Below are 23,113 nucleotides of genomic sequence, written 5' to 3'. Positions count from 1 at the left end.
TGTACGCAGCCTCCCGGACCAAATGCGTCCCACCAGGGCTTAAACACCAAAGGGAGACCTGACCGGCCCGGACGTCGCATCACTGCAGAATGCACACGCCACCACCGCAAGGACCACCTCCAACCACTATCTGCGAGAGTTCAAATGGTGGTCCTGACAGGCTTACGGAGTGGCTCAGGCCTGTCATGGATGCCATCATTGGCCTGATACCCTGCTCAGCACACCAGGTGACAGTGACTCAGTGCACCGCAGGCCATTGTCCGTTGCTGATTGTGTTTTGTGCTGTGAAGCGGTTGCGCAGCTATGTCACCTCAAATAGTGTGGGGGCCCTAAGACATTGATGGGGAAGATGATACAGGTCTAACACACCCCACTATGCCGCAAGGTTAATTCTGAACCAACCTAGGCGCCAGGCAGCCACCCCCCTCCTTAGGAAACTACACTGGCTCCCTGTGGCCCAGCGATGTGCCTTCAAAACTGGCTGCATAATCTTCAAGTCCCTATACTGTAAAAGCCCATTATTCATCAACAACCTGATTTCCAAATACACCCCGTCCCGCAACCTACGCTCACTCCATCAGAACCTCCTGCAGTCGCCTTCCTTCAACTTAAAGCGTGCAGGAGGTCGCAGGTTTGCCACCCTCGCTCCCTGCTTGTGGAACTCTCTCCCGATGGAGACCCGGAACTGTCAAGATCTCCTCTCCTTCCGGAAAGCCTTGAAGACCTGGCTATTCAGACAAGCATTTTCATAACCCTCTACCCTCTATGTTCATGTTATTGCTGATCACAGCGCCAAGCAACCAATCGGTGATAGTGCGCTCTAGAAATATTTTAATAACATAACATAACATAACACTGCATCTGTATCCGGAACATATCGAAGGGGCACAATCTGAGACTTTTTCTTCACATGAGCGCGCTAATATCTAGTGTCCCAACCCCCATGCACTGCAACTCACTGACGCTTCTGTTTGGATGTTGGCTGTCCTCTGGACTTTCTCCGGCTCACTCCATATTGCTCACCAGTTGACTCCGTTATGCATGTGTTTTCTGTTTCCGTTGCACTGGTGTCCAATGTTAAAGTGTTTGCCAGCACAAGACATTCTGTGCGGAATGGCTTACACTCACCCCACACACATCCAACACAGGTGTCACTGTACATGTGGCATTTCCAATGAAGGGGCCGGGCGCATGTGCCCATAGCCAGTTCAACATGATATCTGCGTGTGTCCTTGGGGTCTTGTTGTATGCATGAGGGCTCTGGGACCTACGGCATTACATTTTGCTGTGTACATCGGATGCAGACATGTCACCGCAGGCAGCGGGTTGGAGCTTGGACATGTAGCTTTGTGGTCTCCCACTCAATTCATGAGGGGAGTGGGCAGGGCCATCGTACACAGAGCCAACATGGGTGTGTGACTGCTATTTGAGCGCCCCTACGCGTGGTTCTGTACTGTGAATGTGCATCTGCATGTGACTCTATGGCAGTGTAGGTCTCCTTAGTGGGGTGTGGGTGGGCCCTGAAGGGTGATAGACACCTACGTATGTGTCCTGGTTCGCATTCCATGGGTTCGGCCCCCACCCACACCTGTTGGGCCACCTCCTTTTGGCGTGCTGACACATGGCATTGGGGTGCCATGTGTCGGTGGGTGAAGTGTCGTGAGCCAGCTGTGCTTGCGTGTACTTCCTGCTGTGTGGTCTGTTGCAGGCTCGGTGTTCCCCCCGGGTAGCTTGGCTGGCCGGGTCCTGGTGGGGGGTTGCATGAGAAATCCATGGGCTGGTGTAGGGCGTCTGTGTCTACGGTGTGGGGGTCCTCTCTGGCATCACTGATGTGTTGTATTCTGTGCTCTGCTGAAGGTGTTGTATACCCCTCTGCGATGTGAAGGGGAGGTGCATGTTGACTTTGTGTTGACATGTATGTTGGCGCATTATGGTAATGTAGATTGTGACTGTTTGGGGGTGCTGGTTTCTTCTGCGGGACAGTGTACATTTGGACTACATGACGGATGTGAGTTTGCACGCGTATATTTCCATTTCACAGTTTCCGGCTCTGTCAGATGTAGTAGGCATGTTTCTGTGCATGTGAGGAGCCAGTTGTGTCCTCTGTTCTGCAGTGTTGGCTATGCTCATTGTTCCACACTGTCTTCAATGTGGGTTTGCTGTTCGTGCTATGTGTGTATGCTCCAATGTGCCAAGGAGATCTGGGACATGACCCTGGGTGATTGTGGGTGTGTAGTGTGCCACACCTCTTTGTGCATGTATGCCATTGTGCCCATCTCCCCCGTCACCTGAGTCCCTGTTCGTTGCACTCCCTGTTGAGGTTGTGTCAGGTCTTCCCGAGCTGTGTCCGTACTCTCTACTCATTGCACCATCTCCACACTGATGACTATGGCCTGGGTTACCTCCAGCTGCTCCGGTGGTGCCTGACTGTCACCTCCTGTCGCCGTTGCTACCTTCCTGTTGGTAGCGGGTTGGTTCCTGGTTTAGGTAGTCACGTCATGCTGGCGCCTATTGGCCTCCTGGTTTGGCCTCCTCGGCACTCCGACTGCAATCCAGGTGTCCTGCTAGTGGGTCAGTTGCTAGTAGTGTTCTGTCATCTCCGTGACGCTGGTCTTGTTTTCCAGCGGTCTGCACCCCGTCTTCCTCTCTCTCTTCTCCTTGGCCTTCCCTGACCCCATTGTTCCTTGCTGGTATTCTGTGGGGGTTGTGGGGTTCGAGTTGGCCTCTGCGCTGGGTCAGGGTGCATCAATGTTGCTACGTACTTTGGCTTGTTTCTGGTGTATGTTTTCTGTGGTTTTTATGGTGCATTGTCCGGCCAGACGCGTGGGATTTGTAGGCCTGTGGCTGGTTTTTGCTACTTTTAGTACCGCGGTTGGCCTCATCGCATGTTTTTTTGCGTTCGCGTACGGCATTTTTGCGGCATGGCGTTGATTTTCACGCGGACATTTGCTGCGTTATCTGGTGTCTATCGCATGCTACCGCCGCATTGTGAATTCCACCTTGACACGGGGTTATTTTTCCGCGATAGGCTGCGATGTTGAATGTAGTAGTTATCATATGTTCTTGTGCATATACCCCTAAGTTTTCTGCTCAGAGTAACAACTCAAAGTTAAACCCTACACAATCTTTTGGTCTTGTATTCTGACACATATTCTGTCGTGGAGGTGATGAAAATGTTAAAGGACTATGAATGAATTCATTTCAAGGTACAAGATAAATTTAGCCAACACTAGAATAATGGTGTGGAATATCTACATAGAGGACAGGTGGACTATAGATAACACATTCCTACATCACTATTCGGGAGAGTGAACTACATAAAAATGACAAGCCTACCTAAATATTATTCTCTTCTCAACAACTTACTATTTATTTATCTAAATGTTTTTGACAAACTATAAGCTCATGTTACTTGATTCATTTAAAACACCTTAGTTCACAAAATCTTTAAAAAAAAAACTCGTAAGCTAGAGAGGGCTGGTCTGACCAACCCAGATTTTCATAAAAACTACTTTGCTGCCAGATTGCAGAATATACTTGAAAGATGAAATAGCTGTAAATGTCAACAATTATCAGATCTAATTTATTCATCTACCCCTTCAGGATTCTTAAAGTAATACATTTTTTTATTTAAGACTATATACACACACGATAGGACATCCAGAATAAGTATAAGATACCAAAGTACACTAAGTATACAGTTCAAGGGGACAATAAAAAAATCCTACCTTTTACTAGCTCGGTCAGTTCTAATTTATAGCACTTTTGTCATACCTTGCAGATGCACAAGAAAAATTCAAAGCTTTTGATATATCAAGATGACAAACTAGTAACAAATTAAGTCACTTGCAATATCTTCAAATGTAAAATTAGCAAAATTACATACTCACGTATCCAAATATAAGCAACCTCTATTAAAAATGATTTGCAATGCTGAATATACTTAAGTGTTTTATACCAACTTCATAATAAGATAACGCAGCATAAAGAAGATCCGCAAGTTGAATTAACTTATCAATGGTATAGTGAAATTACAGATCTCAAAGACGATCTTTGAGTGATAGTTCCTTGGGCTCATATTCAATCCTGACCAAGACAATTCATTACATGATGAACAGAACAGCAATGTTCACTACCTTTATTCAATAATTTAGGAGAATTCTAGCAGAATTTTGTTATTGTCATACCCAGAAGCAAACGATTAATGTCAGATTAAAAATGATTACAAAAACAATGAGGCTATCAGAACAACAGGGAACCAGTGCAAAGTGTCATCAGCATTTACCAGTATTTTGTGAAACTGCAAGACCAATACAAAAAAAAAAAATTGTCCTGAAGTCCACTAGTGACATTTATCTTACAGGCCCTGGTACTCTGTGCCATACACTAGGGACTTATAGACATGTTAAATATCAACCATGTTAAAAGTGAGGGCATTAGCACTTTAATACTGGTTAACAGGGCAAAGGGGACAGGGATCTTCAGCCAGAAAAAATAGAGGACTCAGCAAAAGGTGAAACATCTGGGGTGATAAACGCAGAACATTCTATTCTATTCTGGGTTTGGTAAAGCGCAACAGCTACCCCAGCAATGGGGCGTCCCGGTGCTAAGAGACAAACACACACCCTACCAGACGGGGGAGGGGGGGGTTTAGAGAAGTACACTAGGGGGCAGGGAAGAGGAGGGTCTTGATTGCCTTACGGAAGACAGAGAGGCATTCTATGGAACGTATGCGGAGAGGAAGATCGTTCCATAGCTTGGGACCAAGAACCTTGAAGGAGCGGCCTCCAGTACGACAGAGCTTTATTCTGGGTACTTTCAGAAGAAGTTGGTTGGACGAGCGTAGCTCACGGCTTGGGACATAGGGGCAGGCCAGGTTTCGTAGCAGAGGGGGGTTTCCCTGTTTGACAATTTTAAAGATCGTAATGAGAGCTTTAAATTTAACTCTGTGTTCCACGGGCAGCCAGTGGAGTTTGCGGATGGTGGCTCTGGCTGAGCATCTGCGGGGGAGACCGACCAGCGTTCTAGCCGCCGCATTCTGGACTCGTTGGAGCCCAGCAGTTTCTGCTTTGTTTGCGCCTAGGAGGAGGACGTTCGCATAGTCTAGGCGTGATAAGATGGTTGCCTGGACAATCAGCTGGCGAACCTTTGAGTCAAAGAATCCGAGTATAGGCCTGAGATTTCTTAGAAGACCTATACAGGTGGCTGCCACCTTTTTGGTGTGTGTCTGGAAGCTGAGATTGGCATCCATCCAAACTCCCAAGTTTTTTACACTGTTTTTGGGGAGTGGGGTGGTACCAAGGGATGACGGCCACCAGTGCTCGTTCCAAAGGCTGGTGTTTCTGCCAAGGAGGAGCACCTCGGTTTTTCCGGCGTTCAGTTGGAGATAGTTGTCCGTCATCCATTGTGCCACTGCTGCTAGGCCTTCTCTGAACTTGGATGCCGCGATGGACGGGCTTTCAGTGAGGGTGACGACCAGCTGGGTGTCGTCAGCGTACGATACCAGCGTGAGCCCCCACTCTTTGGCCAATTCCGCAAGAGGTTGGACATATAGGTTGAAGAGGGAGGGGCTCAGCGCTGAACCCTGGGGAACTCCCTGTGCTATCGGATGAGGTTTTGAGAGAAACGGGGGGGGCTGATACCCTGAAGGATCTGTCCTTAAGAAAGGAGTGGAACCAGGCTAGGGCGAGGCCAGACACACCGGCCATCTCCAGACGTTTCAGAAGAGTGTCATGAGATACCGTATCAAAGGCTGCGCTGAGATCTAAAAGAATCAGCGCAGCACTTTGACCGGAGTCTAAAATCGTCCGGAGATATTCGGTGGTGGCCAATAGGGCAGATTCGGTGCTGTGGCCCGGTCTGAAGCCATTTTGAGATGGGTCCAGAATTCCATTTAGGTCCACATGTTTGGAGAGAATGCCGTTGACGTGCGCTTCTGCTATTTTGGATATCCACGGGAGGAGGGATATTGGCCGGAAGTTTTCAGGCTTCGAAGGGTCCAGGGTGGGTTTTTTGATTATAGGTGATACCCAAGCTTGCTTCCAAGCTATGGGTACAGTAGCAGAAGTGAAAGAAAGATTGAGGATGTCCATCATGGGGGGCAGGAGGAAGTCAAGCGAATCCAGGAAGTGAGAGGGGCTCATAGGGTCCGCCGGGGAACCAGATTTCACTTTCTTGCAAAGTTTAATCAGGTCGATAGCCGTGATAGCAGGGATTTGGGTAAGAGGGGTGATGGTGGAGGTTGGGTTCTTGGGTTCCCCAGAGTGAGGAGAGTTCTGCGGAAAAGTTCTGTAGATGTTCTGGGCTTTCTCTACAAAGTATGCGGCCAGCTGCTCGCATTGTTGATTGGATGCAATTTTGGGAGAGGGTGACCTGGGATTTTGTAGTTCTTTGACGAGTTTGAAGATCAATTTAGATGGGTTCGGGTTGGAACTGATTTGGTCAGCATAGAAAGCTGCGCGGGCAGTGCTGATGGCTTTGTGATCATTTTTAAGCTTAGATAGGTAGTTAGCCTTCTCCTGACCGTCAAAGTTTTTTCTCCATTGACGCTCGGCTCTTTTGCAGTCCTTGCGCATGGCTTTAAGGGTGTCGTCGTACCAGGGATTAGAAGGTGTGGTTCGTCCTTTGGTTAGTTTGGCTGGAATGAGAGTATCAAGCCCACCTGTGATCCAGGTAGTGAAGGAGGTATAGGTCGTATCTATATCCTGATTGGCTTCCCAATGGAATCCTCCTAGGGTTTCATGAAGAATAGGGGTGGAGAGTTTGTGCCATGGTCTTTTAAGGCGACGGTTGGATTCAGTTTTATACTGCCGTCTTGGAGCTGGGACAGTTAGCTTGATGAGGTAGTGGTCCGTCCATCCCATAGGGGTGGGGACCTCTGTGACTGCCTCTTGGATGTTGGTGAAAACCGGGTCTAGAGTATGGCCGGCTAAATGGGTGGGAGCGTGAATGAGAGAATTAAGCAGCAAAGCCGAGAGATCGGTGAGGAGATTAGCAATAGTGTGATCATTAGTTAGATCAAAATGCAGGTTGAGGTCGCCCAGGATAGTGAAGTTGGCGGATTTGGTAATGAGCGCCGTAGACGTCTCGAGAAGGGCGTCAATTAACCTGGAAGCAGGGCCAGGTGGGCGGTAGATATATAAACCCGACATTGTGAATTGAGGGCTAGTGCTAATTTTAAATTGGGCGCATTCACAGTCAGGGAGAGTTTCTTTAGTAAAAGAGCAGGTGAAGGGCTTCTTATAAATGACTGCGATGCCACCGCCTCGAGTTTCGCGGTTTATGGTGGCCAGGTGATACTCATTTGGGAGCATAAGGTTGGGGATGGTAGATGCCCCATCTCGTTGTCGGCAGTAGGAAATCCAACATGTGGATTTCCTACTGCGTGGTACATTTTATTCATCCTCGACGTGCGCCTCATGTAATGGCTTTAATGTGTTTTGATGTACGAGGATCTGGGTGGGTTGTGGCAGTTTCCTCCTATGCCCTCACGTGAATATCACATTAAGTCAAATACCATGTGAGTTGACCAGGGCTCGAGTCGGGGTACCACGCGGGTGGACGGCGCCCCTCCGCTTATTTTATCGGCAGCTCCATAACTGGAGCAAATGGAGCCACACATTCACTCTTGTCTTTGGCCTCTCTGGGGCAAGATCGGAGCCCATTCAGAACGCTGCTCACGCGCTGGCTTTTCTGATGCAATTGCATCTAAGGGATGAGCGAGGGGAGGCAATGAGTTTGATGGTGCAAGCCACCTTTCATGACATCACTTCCTGTCGTGACGTCAGCGTCCCCCCACTTCTTTTTTTAGGACTTGTGCCCTGGAGTTGACACATAAACAAACTGTAAAGGACTTACTAAATATCGCCAACCAGGTCACTCAAGCAATGTTTTTATTTTATTCTACATCATTAACAGTTTTGTACAAATAATAAATACAAAATTCAAGTAAAAAATGATGCAAATAAATAGTATTAAAAACCTTCTAAATTTCATTTAAAAAATGTACTCTTTTTGCTTTTCTTTCCTTTCTTAGAAGGTGTTTTTCAACATGAAAGCAGGTACACAGGATTTCAACAGCATAGAAAGGTGTGCAATCTATTACAATTATCAAAATTGATTGAAATAACTTGCTTTTAACATCCTTTTAAAAATAAATATGTGTTTTATTGATCATTTCGGTTGTCATAGACAATACTGCACATAATATGAAAATAAAAGTATAGGTTATCCAGCATCTTCGAGTCGACTAATATTCAGCAAACATACAAGATATATGTTGTATATCAAACCGTTAATAGAAGTAAACAGCACAAGAACTACGGTGCAGTGTCCCATCTCTGGACGTGTATACCATTGTTTGCCCCTACAGGTCCAACCCAGTTACAAAGAGCCACCTGCAATCTCAAATGTCAGTCCTCTCAGGCAAAGAGGGTGGGGGGTGACTCACTCATCTATCTGTCTCAACTTGGCTACTAGGTTCCTGAATTTTGGAAATAAAAAAGCCTCAGCCACAAACAATGGTTTCTGTTGCACCCTACACCGCTCTTCAATGTGCACTGCAGCCCCTTCCACTGTGGCCCAGCTTTTGACCCTCTTTCTTCCCCTTTAGTGGGGTTGATCCTCAGGGGATCGCCAATGCATCACAATGTCTCTGGGATGAAGAACCAGGGCCAGGTCCAGGAACTAATTACCCATGCACCACTCCTGAGGTCTAGCGCATAGCTCCAGCAAACATGCTTCCATTCTACGCAATTCCCTTCTACCCAAGGTTCGTTCCAAATCATTAATGACTTGGGTCGAGAAGAGGTTGAAAAATGGGCAACCCCATGAAGCCTGCATCCACCAGCCCACACTGAGGGTTTCTCGTAACTCAAGTGTGCAGCATCACATTCAAACTGTGAAGGTATGTGCTGTATAAATAATTACACTTGATTCATGGGTCGTCATTGTTACCAGGCATCACAATACATCTTGTAAGACCAGGATCCCGGTCTCATGGTCCCAATCAATCCTATGCCTGTACTTAATAAAGGGAACAGAGGAGATCCCCGCTGTTACTACTCAATTTCATTGCTACCTTTTTATCATGGGTGGAAGAGAAAGTCATTGCTTATGATTGAATGTTTTTTATGTTTCAATACATTTGTTGTTTTTATGGTTCTTATAACTGAATAAAGATGTGATGATGTAATACTTTAACTAAGTTATTTTATTGAGAAACCCTTGGACAGAGCACTTTACCTCAAACTCAGGCACGGGACTTTGCCGGTGAATGACTTTTCTTCTGGGTGGAAAAGTAATGGTGTTCTCCCTAAATCATGCCCGGGCTGTGCAGCCCCTAATGAGTGAGTAGCGCACTTTTTGTTTGCCTGCCCGGCTTATAGGGTTGCTAGGAAAATATGGTTAACACCTTTATGCATGGGGCTGGGCCTTAGATGTCACAAAATGGCCCTACGGGTCCTTCGTACTGACACATCTTCTACTGCTGTGGTGTGTGGGGTAGCCAAATTCCTGGGTAGTGCATGGCAGGCCCGCACTAGGAGGGCCAAGCGTTCCACCCATTTAACCTAACTGACCGACAGTATTATGACATGAATTGTTTTTTATGGTTTTTATGTAACAAGCCTTGAGCTTGATTTTAGATAATTTAAACTGAGTAGTATAGGAGGATGTTTATATATACACGAGTGTTATGTCCCTACTCTTTTATTTTTTTTATGTATTGTATAAACTGTATACTTTTATGATGAATTTTCCATCGAATAAAGTAAATACAACAACTAAGTATATTTTAACAAGTGTTCCTCGAGACCGTATGGGCATTTTCCAATGCCTGCTCCCAATCCTTCCCTTGGAATTGCCTGGCAATCACATCCTCCTTCATGTCCTGTAGTGACAGGAGCATATCAGATACAATATCAAGAATTGACTTATAGAGCCAGGAAACTAGTTGTTATCCATTGTCAAGCATCAATATTACCTGGAAGAATTCATTAGTACTCAGTTTCAGCCTAATGCCACCCCTTAGACATTGCAGTGACGGCACGGGCACCACTCAGTGATATGTCAAGAATTGGGCTCCAGAGAGACCGTTTTCCTCCATCAATGAGGGTAAATCCCGAAAGATGCCCTCAAGTACCAATCTCCAACAGACTTAATATCGGTCGACCACCAATTGTGCATGCATCATGTTCATTGAAAGCTGCCCCCTCCCTGGGGTTGGAAGCCACCAGCGGGAATGCTGGAGTTCATAATGGATGTCAGAAAATTTTCTGGGAAAGGGCGCTTCAATAGCACATTGCCACTTCAAGACGTGTGTGTTGTGTCTTGTGTGGTATTCTCACACCAAGTATCAAAGCTGTGAGTCCACCTATCTGGCTGGTGACCCCATACCACAACAATTTCCACCACGTACATCCCTCCAACCAAGGTGGAATGCAGTTGCAGTGCTGGTAATATTAATATTAAGAAAAAGATCTGTCAACTGTTTTTTATGTCTAAGTTTAATACATATAGGTTGGGTCTCAACAGTGCAGAACGAATGCGGGAACTCATTATTGTAGAATAGGATTTAATGTGAGAGCGTAGGGTGGTAAAGAATATAGAAATAGAATAGCTTGTTTTGTTTCGAACAGCTGGCTTGTATTTTGTCATCTAACTTTGGTGTTGGCATGCTTAAAAATAGAAATTATGCGAAAACGAATAAAAGATTCTTATAGTTCATTATGAAAAGCACAGGTAGTTTGTATGTGGTGTCCAACTGGTATTAGGAGAGTTAGAAACTGAATACAGTGAGAAGTTTGAGAAACGATAACGGAAGAAGTATACAATTCCAATATGGCCGCCTCTGTTTCGTACAGTTGTTACATAAAGACACCAGTCTATGCCGGCTGGACCGGTAAGGGGCCTTTAGGCTTGAGAAGTTAATGGAAAATAAGAGTGTATGGAAACAAGTTCAAACAGAGAGCATGGTCAATGTGCTGGTGTCAGTTACTTGGACACGCCACATGCAAGAGGATGTGCTGTGAGAAAAAGAAAGAGTATAGCTGTGGTAAGGAGAAGCACACAAGACAGGTGTGTAGACTATGTCTGTGATAGTAGTATTGTGAATCACACTGTGCTATGTATAAAGAGAAGGAATAGTGGTAGTGCGCGGAGGACATTTATCATGTGGGATTTGACAAATTGACACAATTGAAGTACTGCAATTTCGGTGAAATAATGGAGATATTTTAGCAGTGCTTGTAGCACCTAAAATGTTGGTAACAACCACAATGTGTTGAGATTTAGGAGAAAGGAAGGTGATGGTTTTAATATGAGACACAGATTATTTCTATTTCTGAGGTATTGTTGGGAAGATAATATATTGTGGAAATGGGATGTATGTCAGTACAACGCGGTTGTTTTCAACGCGGTACTTTACATCGCAGATTTTACAACGCAAGTCGTTACAATGAATTGCGTTGGAGGGTGCGGATTTCGGAATCTTATAATTTTATATTCCAACACCAGTCCCCGTAACAGTAGGGAAAGTGTTGGAATATAAAATTACAAGATTCCTTATCCCACAGCGCCATCCAGCGCAAGTCGTAGTAATGACCTGCGTTGTAAAAGACGCGTCGTAACAGCACTGCGGGGTAACATCCGCGTTGTAAAGGATGATCCCCGTGGAAATGTCTAGTATTCTCTGGACTTGCTTATACAGGCAATATATTTGGCTAAGAAGTGGAGCTGGACAGAGTGAAACGAGACAGGATCACCCAACCGGTAAAATAACCTGGGGAGTGTATGCTGCATATAATTAAGAGATAAGTATACAAGGAAGGATATATTATGATTATAAATATGCTTATTTTTAAGGATCTATTAGCCAAAACGTCCTACAGGATTCTGACTGAAGGAGGCTTTTATTTATAAGATATAGCTACAATATGCAGGATTGGATCCTAAAATGAAGTCTGGCTTCATGAGGTGAGAGGGAATAGGCTGTGTAGAAGAAAGTTTTTCGACTCAACATAAGGAGGAAAAAAGAATTAAAGAGCCTGGAGTATAGAAGGTTTTGGCATCTATATAGATGTTAAAATAAAAAAATACTGTTTGCTTAGAGATCATCTGAAGCCAGTATCTTATGGATGCGAGCTGGGTTACGCCGGTATACTATCAGTGGTGTGTATGTATTGTTTGAATAGAGAAACTCTGTTTGCAAATAGTGGATATGAGAGAATATATGGCTGGCTTACATAAGGAAGAAGATTTTATTTTGTTTGTGTCATAGGTAGTGTGAGATAATGTGTAATGGAGTTTTCTCCAGAAAGGTGTGGATGACGAAGTGTAATATAGAACAAATGAATCATTTGAATAACTTGGAAGTCTGGAAAAGGGAATAATTTATGTTTTAATTAATAGAATGTTTATAGAAAGTCCTCAAAAAGATTTTTTTTAAAGAGAACGTTGTTTAATGTTCAAATCTATATAGTGGTTGTGTTTTTGCAAAATTACATCTACAAGCACCTTGTCCAGCATATCATTGAGTGTAATCTTTGAGGGACGTCAGTAAATGTTGTCCGGTATAAAATACAAATGTAATAGAAGGAAAATGTTTATGATATATTGTGTAGTGCTTTCTTCGCTGTCCACAGCTATTGTACTCTTTGGTATATTTATATAACAGAAGAAAAAGTGTTTACAATATAGTGATCATTGATATCCTTTTTTGTTGTTGTTGTTTGAAATAATCAGTTGTATTATTGGAAGAGAATACATTACTTGTAGTCCCGAAGAAAGTGAAAATTATATATGTAATGCACTGAAACACTACAATGATTGAGTAAAATGCAGTTCATCTACATTGGACACTTGCACATGATTAATGAATTTCGTAAATGCCTAGTGATACACCAGGTAGACATATGTGTGCCTAAAGACAGATCATTTTTGTTTCAGACAGAAGTTCTTCACTCTCTCTCTATTTAAGTGCAATAAATTATGTTGTATAAATGTATTTTATGATGTAAATTATTGGTTTTCCCAGGGTTCTTCTTCAGGTTATTCCTGTTTAGTTTGTGTTTTGTTTAACAGCCATGTGTCGAATGTGTGACCAGTACTTACCCAATATTCTTTCTGAACTACCAAGCCCATATGAAGGCCGTTCGGTAGGGAGGAGCGGAATGAATGGGATGAGGCCAGCAGGACCAGGAGTAATGAAGTTTACTAGTAAGTAATAGGACATTATTCCCAGGTCCCTTAGTCTTCGTTGCATTCATTACAAATGGAGACTACCCAAGCCAGATACCCGGCCTTCATATACAAAATGACAACACTAAGGACACCACAACATACAGCAGCACCCAAAGTGATTTATTTAAAACAGTACATGAGACCACAGTTAGTAGCACACAGCTTGCAACACTCCCAACCCAAAATGAACATCATCCCTCAAGACATTATGGAGATGATAATGGCGAACAAAGGTATTAGACAATGCCCAAGTGGCCGCCCAACAGTCCTCAGCAATAGACACCCCACTGAACTCAGCCCAGAAGCTGCCATCCCCCTATCGAGTGTCCCTGCACCCCAGCCAGCGAATAAGCTAACTCAATCACCTGCTTGAGCCACCTACTGATGGACAGTAAGAAAGCTTTATCCCCCTTAGAGGAAGACCCAAAGGAAACAATCAAGATCTCAGACTTCTGAAAAGACCAGTTCCAAATAGATGTGTTACACCCTTTTCACATCTAAGGGACTAATCCAAATCAGCCTCTGAGCCACAGTCAACCACCAAAGCAGGTAAAACAAGCTTCTGATATTTATGAAACTGAGAAGCCACTTTGGGCACAAAGGAGGCTTACACCCTCAGCCCACCCCATCCACTGAAAATGACAAGTAGGACTCCCTGGCCATTAAACCTCCAATTCACCAATCCTTTGGGTGCAAGTAATGGCCACCAAAAAACACTGTATAGGTGCAAAATTAATGTCCACCAACTCCAGAATTTTGAAGGGAGCAGGCACCAGAGCATTCAACACCAAAGGCAAATCCCATTAAGGAAACAGAGACTTCAGCAAAGGACAGGAAATAGAGAAGCTGCGCAGCAGCCAAGACACCAGATATCCTCGTTAGCCAGATTACCTCAAGGGACCCACTGGCCCTGTAAGGTAGAAACTGCTAAGCGCTGCTCAAACCCATCCCACAAGAAATGCAACACATCTGTCCCCCATGCTGAAAATGACCCCAATACCTTTCATAGGATTTCAAAGTGGTAGGCCGACTGGACTGCTGGATATCAACAGCTAGATAATGTGGAAGCCCTCTGTTTTGCAACCTTCTCCTTTCAACTTCCAAATCCACAGCTGAAGCCTTGGCAGAGCCGAAGATGGGACAAACCATGGAGGAGAGGGGAAGCAAGGAAGCAACCAGGGACCCTGGACCACCATCATCTTGCGACTGGGAAACCACGATCAAAGGGGCCAAAACGGCACCACCAACTCCACCACTCTGGACTCCCTCCACATATGAGCCAGAAACATGGGAACAGGAGCAATCTGCGGGAAAGCATACAAAAGGCAGTTTGGCCAAGGAACCATCAGAGCATCCACCCTCCTTGGCCTCCTCCTGAGGGGAACAAGAATAAAACCAGGAAGCAAGTAGGTCCTGGAAAGACGCACCAGACCTCTCGCCCACCTGACTAAAGACCCCCCTGGTTAAGAGTAAGCTTGTGAGAGGGAGGAAAAAGATGACTGAGGGCATCCGTTACCCCATTGTCCCCCACTCAGATATGCAAAGTCATCAGAGACTGAATATGTCTCTACTCCTCAAGGGCAGCACCATAGCATTGAAGAATCTGGACAGAATCCCCGCAATTATTCAAATAAGTCACAGTCACCTGGTTGTCGACTGTACTACCCGGTTGCACCGTTCCAGAAGATGCTGAAAACCCACAACAGCCCTGGAGACTGCTGTCAGTTCCCTCCAATTGGAAAAACGTCTCCCCTACGGAAGAGGCCAACTGGTCTGCAGGGACTTGTCCCCACAGAGTTGCCCCCCAACCAAATGCACTGGCATCTGTCGTCAAACCAGCAGAGGGTCCGACTGCAAAGGCATTCTTACCAACAGATTGTCCAGCACTGTCCGCCACTCCTGCTGCGGGAGCACCTCTGGAGAAACTGGCACCATCAGGTCAAAGATGGTGGAGCGAGGCTCCCACACAGACAGCAGATACAGCCACAGAGGACCGAGGTGAAACCAGGTCCATGAGACCGTAAACACAGCCTCTGCCATAAACCCCAACAGGAGTAACAAGAAAGGGACAGGCAGGCTGTCACTGAAACAGGTGCAGAAACGGTCTCAGAAACTGTCACAGGAGGCCACCAGAAGAATATCCCATCTGGAAAACCTATGTTAGTCTTCACATGCCTAATCACATCAGCCAAGATCTCCTTGGTAATATAATTGCCCTTCTGCTCCTCCGGACCCTCCTCCTCTGACCTCGAAGATGGTGAAGAATGGACTGACACTTCCTCTTTCGGTTTACCAGGGTCCCCCAACTCCAGCAAGGTTTCTTTTATCAAGTGTTTTAGTAGAGCATCCTCACCTTTGCTGCAATGTTTGGAGTTAGAGGGTGAAGGATAATAGGTGGAAGAACTCGGTGAGGAAGAGGAAGACTCAGCCATATGCTTCCTCTTCCGAGAGTGTTTCCTCATTTTGCACCCCCAAAACACACCAGCCCACCTGTAAGAAAGGCATTGCACTAACAGCACAATACTCCCCCAGCGTTTGCACAATAAACGGCTATGTGGTACTTACCCCCAGGGCCGGCAGAAATAAATGCCCCCTACTGCACTCCCACCAAGGAAACATCCCCAAGGAAAGCCCAGTTGCGCACTCATCTCTTGGCGTGCCTGGGCCTCAGCCTTCCATCGCAACAGGAAGCCAGGCACCGCAGGAGCAATCCCAGGACCCTGGTCTTCCTGGCCAATACTTGCGCTTCAGGAGCGGCGCATCGTTTACCTGGCCCAGCTCACGGGAAGGCACGCCCTTTGACCCGGAAGCCAAGCAGCCACTCAGAGCTGGTCGCCGCCAACCATGCTTCCCAGCAAGCCCAGCAGACTGGGATACACGAAAACAACCGCTGCACGGCAGGCAGTACGGCCATGACAGGAACACCGCTACTCCTGCCTAGCAGGGGCAGCGCACCACATTTCTCGTCCCATTCTATCGGCAGACAGAAAAAAGAACAGAACGAATGCTGTGTAAGTACTGGTTAAGTACGCCCAATGAGAGGGGGTGGAGTGGGGGGAATACATTCCTTGTGTTCTTTTTTCTGTCTAGGAGATGGGTCATCTCCATTTGTAATGAATGGGGCGAGGACTGAGGAACCTGTTGATGAAAGCAGTCACGATTTTGGAGGAATGCTAACTAAAACATAAAACATTATAATAACTTCCTGGAGTTGCTACAATGTTTTACAAATGCAGTTCATCAAATTGCAAGATTCACATGTCCAATGTTAGTTGATATCTATATAACAACATGTATTAGTCATATATGAAGTTGATAGAGCGCGCAGGTCACCCGACTCTTATTTGATCAGATATATACACCTGGGCCCATAACGTATTTATCACTATATTTTCATTAATCAGGTAACCTACACACCACTATCAGCAATCCTTATTCCTTCCTATTTATTTCCGTGTACCTGACTTACCAATCCTCGAAACAGGTACTTAAGATCACAATGGATCAGGAGCTAGCTGTGGGATTAAGTAGAAAACACAAAATACCATGTACATTTGAAATTGTTTGTATTTTGTAATAACCAAAAGCGCAAGAGATTTTCAACACCTTTATCTAATAAATTTTAGTCATCATATGCCATGAGAATGAAATTTACACAGATCAGACTATCAATAACTAAGATCAGAAATATAGTGTAACTATGAATCAAAGTAAGAATCATCTATAAATCGAAGAATAAAAGGAGGGGAAAATAAGGAACACGCTAATATAGTTTATCAGACTTTCACAACTTTACTAAAGGCGGGTAAAGACAGAGAACATACTAATCAAAGTAAGCTTTTCAAATATTCTGACAGTTAAGAGGAAAAACGAAACGCATGAAAATCTCTATACAAACAAGTGCTTATTTTCTATAGGGAGGGTAAGAATGGAACATACTATATATATAAACAGTTCAGTATTTGACTATAGGTAGGGAGAAGAAATGGAACATGCTAGTAAAATACTTTACGTGAGAGTCAAATGACAGAGAAATTGACATAGGCAAGTTTGCTTTATTTAAGACGGGAGAGAGAAAGATTTAGATGGACAAACACCCACACGAAATATATTTACCTAGAACAGGATGGAGACTAACCCTGGCCACAGGTCAGTTGGGAAAGGCGGGGAAGGACCCTCAAGGACTTAGGATGCCAGTAGGCGAGCAGGTACAGCTCATGGACAGTCAGGACAGGATAACCCCAGAATTTGGATCAGGACTGGGCTCACCAAAGGGTACGACCAACACCTGCAGCTTCGGATGCAACGCCTGCGCTACTCCTTCTCCGAAAGGAATCTGCCAATAACCCCGATTGGGTTCTCAAATCTCCCAGCAAAAGTGCTTCGCCAGCACTTAAGGTTTCCAAACTCCGACTGAGTTTGTGGAAATTACGGACAGAATGGTCCGCAGCTCTCTGTATCAATCACCTATAGAGTTTGTTGGGTCAGTGACAGGTCAGCTATTCGGACAAGTCAGACAATTTCTCTAGCTAAACCTAGGCTAGTTATACTGTTTTCGGGTCAGTGTACCACCCACCAATGTTGCTAGTGTAAGGATCCCCAACTTCTGATTGGACACGGGAGGTGGTTAGGTCATTGTACCTCCTGATTTTAAGACATTCTCATAATTAATATTCAATAATTGAACCCACCCTCTACATTCCAGTTCCCATGGCATGTGAGTTTAAGAAAACAATGGTGTATACAGGAAAACATTACAATGTAACAGATGCAGGTACGGGTTAGTATCTTCGCGCTGGGGCGCAGTTCAGGTTCCCATGAGCATCTTAGCTTTGGCAGCCAGCTGGCTGGGTTCCACTGCTGTATTACTCTATTGTCCCCCATCACGTGATTGTTACCGCACGGGCTTCCAAGATGGAGTAGCACCTCTCTCCCAGGCCCCCGAAGAATGTTACATGAAAAGTAAGCGAAAACAATTTAGAAACACGGGAAAAATTGAATACACTGTATACCATGATTGGCTATACTACATCCCTTACTTTATAATAACTATAGCATTAGGAGTTAAGCAGAACGAAACAGCTGAGCTAAAGCCGCAGTGCAAGCGAAGAGCATGTGAGAAACAAAGCAGCCATTTTTAGCAGAACTGCGCATGAGCGACAAGTTCCCTCCAGAACTGCGAGTGCGTCACATCACATGGGTATGACCAACGCATGCGCGGACTAGAATCCCGCAAAGCAGCGACCATTTTATATGCAAGCGTAGTTAGGATTAGTAAACACATAGGCAAGCATCACTGGGACACCCCCGTGTAGTGTAAAGGTGCAATATTAATAAGACAAACATGTTGATTATGATGTTAACGTTATTCAAGGTTCATGAATACAAGCAAGTCGCCTAACATGCGAATCCTTGCTCCATCAATCCCCTCTTTGATGATATTCACTATCATCACTATTAATGGAACCAGATGCCAACTTTTCCCTTTCACAGCTCGCCCATTTCAATTTCTACGAAATTTTTGTTGAGCCTTTTCTCTACATCCTTATTAGGATGGTAATTCTTCATTCTCTTATAAATTTGATTATTCAGTTCTTCCAATTCAAGCTCATCAACATTCCGTTTCACTCCTCTCTTATTCACAGCATACTTCTTTTTGCATTTTTGACATTTACAGCAAATTATTATTATTAGCACAATTAAACTTATTCCTGCTATTGGTATCAGTATTTTACTCACAAGACTTTTACCTATGTTAGAAAACCAAGTACCTACAGAGAAGAGACCATCAGTTAGTCACTTCCAGGCACTGTCAACCTCCAGTGGTTTGAGCTCTTTTTCCAAATTAGTTATGTTTCTCACATATTTCTTAATTTCAACACTTTTGTCAGGAATGTAAGTGCAACAATGTTGCGCTTTCAACATTCTACAGACTCCGCCCTCTTTTGCCAATAAGGTATCAAGAGCAAGTCTATTTTGTAAAACCATTGATCTGATCACAACCATTTCAGTATTGACCAGCAGGAAACCAGCAGCAGTGTCGGTTGATTACCGATCCACCACTGTAGACAATTTGCAAATTCGGTGTGTATTCAGAACCACTCCCACTCCAGGTATCAATGCACTAAATATATCACCTAAAATTTCTCCTATACTTTCTCTTTTACTACGCACTAAACCATTAGTATTTTCATTGCTTCCAGCGGCGTCATTCACATGGTATATTTTCGGGAAGACAATTCCAAAATAGCAGCTTCCATACCGGTGATCCGGCAATTTGAAATAAGCCTTGATTCCACATATATAATAAATTCCGGGAAACACAGGTTCTGACCCATTTTTGAAACCCCAACCTCCAATTACCTTGTAATTTTGTTCGCATTCACTGGAACCGATGAATATATTATTATAATAACTAGTCTTTTCTCTATGAAGACAAAGTTTCCCTTTTCTTTCGAAATCCAGCAACAAAGCAGGGTTAGCTTCACCATTTAAGGTGCTTTCCATGTTTTCTGCCCATTTAGGAGTTTTCTGTCTTTTATCATTTGCCTTTCTTTGGAAACTTTCCCTTCTTTTCTCGGCCATGTTTAGAAACATTTTCTCTTGTTCATGTAATGAACAGGTCAAGTTATCTCTGTGTGCTTCACCTAAATCTATAGTACCTATTGTAAGAAAGTATTCTCCCATATAACGTGTCACGTCACTTTTAGTATGTACAATATTCAGGTTTCCACGTATAGGAAGTTCAGAAAAGATTACGTTAGAGTTAGAATAATAATACTGTAATGTTCCTCTATAAAATAAGCTAGCTAAAATACTACAGGAAATTCCATAGGTATGGGGTAAATGGTGATAGGTTACACCTTCAGCTACAGACGTGGGTAGCTTCATACAAACATAGCAGTCCTCTATTTCCATGGCTTCTACGTAGTGTACTAAAAGTTTTGCAAATACATTTAAATTTGTTCTGTTTTTGATTCTGTGATAATGTAGTCTTCCCTCATCTGATGCATCTAAGTCCATTTTAGTCTGTCTAAGACTAAGTGTTTTCTCACGTCTTTCTACACTTCGTGGTGTCTCTTCTGTTTGCAGAACTTCTGTGTCTTTTGTCACTTGTTTAGTAGGATACAGGTTAGTGTCTTTACTCATCATGAACGGAATAGTAATTGTTATTCCTATCCATAATATCAGTACCATTGCTACACTACACAAACATACTTTGCAGCATGTTTTACAACAATTTCGTCTAGGTCTTCCATTCACATTAGAATCAGACATTGTGGCTCAAAAGAAGTTTTCCAACCCCTCTTTGTAACTTTACACAGGTTGCTTACGCAGGGTAACTTTCAAGTAGGATCTTCTTCTTTGAAAACTTGGTCAGCGATCAGTTCTTCATCACTCTCATCACTTATCTCGAGGTCTTCAAATTCCTCTAACACTAGGTAAGTCCACTCCGGACTCTGATACTTTTCGTTTTGTCTTTTTATTCTGTTACTTCTTCTTTTAGGCTTGGCTCCAGCTTTCTCCTTTTCACTGGAGGCCTTTTTTCTGTCCTCTAGCTTTTCCTCTACAGTTTTCAATCTTAGTCTTAGTCTTTTTATGAATCTTGGTTCACTTTTCTTATTTTTGAGTCTTTTAACTGGCACTGTTGTTTTGCTTTCTTCTAACGGTTGTTTATTTTCATTCAGTTGTGGCACATTTATTTCAACGCTGTCTTCTTCCCTTCCTGTCTGACTAGTTCCAGGTCTTATTTTAGTCTCTTCTGCCTGGTTACTAAGCTGGCCTTGTTCAGGTGTAATCTGACTTTGACTTTTGTTTGTTTCAAACTCTGTTTCCTGAACACATTCGTCTATTTCTATCTGATCCTGTTCATGCACTTCGAACCCTTGGTTTTCTTCGGCATGAACTTCAGCCCTAATTTCTAACTGTCCCTTTTCAGTCTCAGGAGTTCTTGGAGGTGTGTCGATAACCTGCCCTGAACCTATCTGACCTTCCTCCTCATCAGATTTGACATGGATTTCGATTATCTGATTATCTCCCTCTAGTCCTGTCTCGTCCTCACTCTCCCACTCTCTATCTAAGTAGGTGTATTTTCGGCTTCTTATTGGATCGAGAGTCAGATCGATTACTGGGACCCACTCGTCTCGACTGGTGCTCGGTTGTTCGTCATCAGCTATTTCAGGACCAACGTCTGGAGACCCTTCAGCTGCACAACCTTCAGCCTCAGTTGCTTCTTCTTCTGTCACCCTCTTGGTATGACTGGCATGGATCCACTTTGGCACACCTGCGCACTTCACTGCGGTTGTGGTGACAAGAATCACTTGTCTTGGTTTTCCCCACTTCGGTGCAAGGCAACTCGACCGGGTGTGTTTCTTTAGTACAACCCAATCGCCTGGGTTCAGATTATGGACTGGAGTTGTTGGCCTGGCGACGGCGTCTTCCCCAATCTGGTGAGAGATAGAACGCACTTGGTCACCCAGTTGCTTGCAGTACTCTAGTACCAAATCATCAAAAATACTTTGCAGTTTGTGTCCTGGTACCCATGCTTGCCGCATCACTCTTCCCATCAGTATCTCATGGGGACTCAGGCCTGTTTTTCGGTCTGGAATACTTCTTAGTCCCATCAGGACAAGGGGTAAAGCGTCTATCCAATTCATTCCAGTAGAGTCACACATTTTCCCCAATCTTGACTTTATAGTGCCATTCAGCTGTTCTACTACTCCAGAAGCCTCTGGATGATATGCACATTGCAGTTTTTGTGTAATTTTGAATGCTTCACAGAGCTGACCTAGTACATCATTTGAAAAATGCCCACCTCTGTCTGATTCAATTGTGACCGGAAAACCGAACCTAGGTATCAGTTCCCTTAGTAACAATTTGGCTACAGTAATAGCATCATTTTTCTTAGCTGGGTAAGCTTCCACCCATTTTAAGAATAGGCAGACTATGACAAGGACGTACTTCATTCCTTTACAGCGGGGTAACTGTATAAAGTCAATTTGTAGTCTGACAAAAGGGCCCTCTGCTTTTCCAATTGTACTTGGCAACACCACTGTTTTCTTCCCAGGATTAAACTGCTGACAAGTTAAGCACCTCTGGCAGAGTGCCTCTGCAATGTTCCTGAACTTCAAATTGTACCATTCCTGTTTGAAAACACGGACCATTGCGTCTCTTCCTATGTGTGTATCTCCATGTATTAGTCTGGCCATAGGAGCAAGCAAGGTGTCTGGCAACGCAGGCATACCATCACTACAGACAATAACACCATCTTCGTTCCTTGGCTGACAGCCAGACCTTTTCCATCTCTCCTTTTCTTCTGGTTCTGCTGCCCTTTGCAATTCTTTCAACTCTTCCCAAGTGGATACATCCTCAAACACCATACGTTGGCAGCTGTTTCCGATTCCCCCCAATTTGATATTGACTGACATTCTATGTCTTGCACAATGTTGGGCTACTTGGTCAGCATATCTATTTCCGGCTGTCACATCGTCATTGCCAGATTTGTAAGCAGCACACTTGACCACTGCCAATTCTTTTGGTAACTGAATTGCTTCCAGTAGGTTCTGCACCACTTTCCCATTTCTGATAGGAGTACCCGAGGAAGTCATAAATTCTCTTTGCAGCCACAACTGGCCGAAGTCATGCACAACCCCATAACCATACTGGCTATCAGTGTATATGGTTATTCTCTTGTTTTTCCCATTTTTACAGGCTCTTGCCAATGCAACCAATTCAGCTACCTGTGCAGACTTTACTCCAAATAGGTAGGATGCTTCTACTGTCTTTTCTAGAGTGCACACGGCATAGGCAGCACTTAGACCTCCATCCCTATGTCTTAAACATGAGCCATCCACAAAAAACTCAAAATCTTCTA

The sequence above is a fragment of the Lissotriton vulgaris genome, chromosome 3_1 (assembly GCF_964263255.1).
Source record: "Lissotriton vulgaris chromosome 3_1, aLisVul1.2, whole genome shotgun sequence".
Taxonomy (NCBI): domain Eukaryota; kingdom Metazoa; phylum Chordata; class Amphibia; order Caudata; family Salamandridae; genus Lissotriton; species Lissotriton vulgaris.
Note: the sequence above shows the minus strand (reverse complement) of the source record.